Source organism: Zootoca vivipara, chromosome 12, assembly GCF_963506605.1.
Source record: "Zootoca vivipara chromosome 12, rZooViv1.1, whole genome shotgun sequence".
Lineage (NCBI taxonomy): Eukaryota > Metazoa > Chordata > Lepidosauria > Squamata > Lacertidae > Zootoca > Zootoca vivipara.
The window spans coordinates 25785872-25788112 of record NC_083287.1 but is presented as its reverse complement, the minus strand read 5'-3'; the positions used below and the strand labels follow the sequence as shown (position 1 = coordinate 25788112).

General features: G+C 39.7%; 1 pseudogene; it reads right to left on the bottom strand.

Annotated features, from left to right (window-relative positions):
• Nucleotides 1-1744: 1744 nt before the first annotated feature.
• LOC118092414 (U1 spliceosomal RNA) lies at nt 1745-1883 on the bottom strand (annotated as a pseudogene).
• Between the last annotated feature and the right edge of the window lie 358 nt (nt 1884-2241).

Genomic DNA, 2241 nt, shown 5'->3' with positions numbered 1-2241 from the left:
GCTAGGCAACAAGTTAACACATTCCAAGTTATATAGAAACAATTCACCAATTTGTAGCTGTACTAACAGATGTGAAAACACAAGACTTGGTTGTTGAACGCTTCGGAAGCCAAACGTTTTGGTTTCCGAACGCCTTAAACCCAGAAGTGCATGCTTCCATTTTTGAACGCACCTCAGATGTTGAACAGTTTCCGAGGCACATTTCTCAATTTTCTCAATGGAATTTGCCGACCACCCATTGCACCTCGGTTGTCAAATGTTTTGTAAGTCTTCCGGAACGGATTACGTTTGACAACCGAGGTTCCACTGTACAGTATATGGATGATGGAGTCCCTGGGAGATCATAGCAAATCTGTGGTTGGTAGCCTATTTTGCCATTCTGCAATATATTTATTAATTCATTAATTCCCACCAGTGCAGGCTGATGCCAGTGATAAATCGTAGCATTTGGAAGCTGCCCACGAAAGAGTCTTTTTGCTACCCACAACCAGTGGAGTCAAGTGTCAGCCATTAAACCCAACAGACCAATGTTCAGTTACCAAGGGAAGCAAATAGAGCAGGCTATTTTCTTCCTGTCTTTGGTTGCTATAGCCTTATTTGCATTACTGATTGATAACACTGCCCTGTGTTGCATGACCTCTTTTACTCATATGTTTTATGTGTTACGCTGTGGTCTAAACCACTGAGCCTAGGGCTTGCCGATCGGAAGGTCGGCAGTTTGAATCCCCGTGACGGAGTGAGCGCCCATTGTTCGGTCCCAGCTCCTGCCAACCTAGCAGTTTGAAAGCACGTCAAAGTGCAAGTAGATAAATAGGTACCCCTCCGGCGGGAAGGTAAACAGCATTTCCGTGCACTGCTCTGGTTCTCCAGGAGCTGCTTAGTCGTGCTGGCCACATGAGCTGGAAGCTGTACGCTGGCTCTCGGCCAGTAAGGCGAGATGAGCGCTGCAACTCCAGAGTCGTTCATGACTGGACTTAACTGTCAGGGGTCCTTTACCTTTTACTTGCACCTGTGTTATTTAACCTGTGTTACTTCTACCCAGTACTTTTTTTCTTTATACTACCCCTCAATGACGCCAAACTTAGATTCACAAAATGTTTAAGGGTATGCATCCCCCCGTGTCCCCCACCAGAAAAGCACTGCTTCTACCCACCCTTTACATAGGATTTTGTGGGGGATTTGTTCAATAAACACAGACATTTTTTACTAATATATGCAACTATATACATACAGGTGAAACTCGGAAAATTAGAATATCGTTGAAAAGTGCATTTATTTCAGTAATGCAACTTTTTATTTTTATTTTTTCCTTTAATTTTTACAAATGCTTTCTTTTGGAAATTCCACAGTAATAAAACAAATAGTTACAATAATACAAAAATAAACAAAAATAAACATCGCTATTACATTTCATTAATTACATTCCATTTATAATTGACCCCCCTAACGATAAATAATTACAATTACAACAAATAAAGGCTTGACATATCTTGCTTTGCATGTCATGCATCTATCTCATATATTGGTTTCACCTTTTAAGTTGCATTACTGAAATAAATGCACTTTTTGACGATATTCTAATTTTCCGAGTTTCACCTGTAGTTTACACTAATTTATGCATTTTGGTGCACATTACTTGGCAGGGAAAATGCCTTGCAGAATTCAGAGAAGTAGGGAGGGAATTAATGGGTGGCTGAGTTTTGCTTTGCATCTTGTTTCAGAAAGTGTGAATTTGGTAAGTTTTGTGACACAAATTATGCAGCCAGGTTCCCCACATTTGGGGGAAATCTCAGGGTTCAGCACACTTCAGAATGCAGCGGACGGACCTCACCCTGGGAAAACCTCCTTCATGACCAAGGTATCTCCCTTGCCAATTGAAGCAAACTGAAGCAAATTTCTCCCCCATCCCTAGTAAGTCAAAGCTGAACCGGGAGCTCCAAACCTCAATGATAACAAGTCTTCCTGTTTTTTTTAATTAGGAATGTTCCAAAACAAAAACTTAAAGATGAATGGAGATATGTGGAAGAATATTTGCATAAAGAAGGTTTAAATATGAATCTGGTGATTTGCTTAGATTGAGAAAACAAATATAGAGTTAGAGAATTTAAATGGAAAAAAGAGAGAAGGATATCTAATTATATCTAACAAGGAAGAAGCAAAGTAAATGTAATATAATAAAAAAGGGAAGCGATATTAAATTGATTGGAAGTTGTTCTTTATTCTTTGGATTCCTTCGTTTTC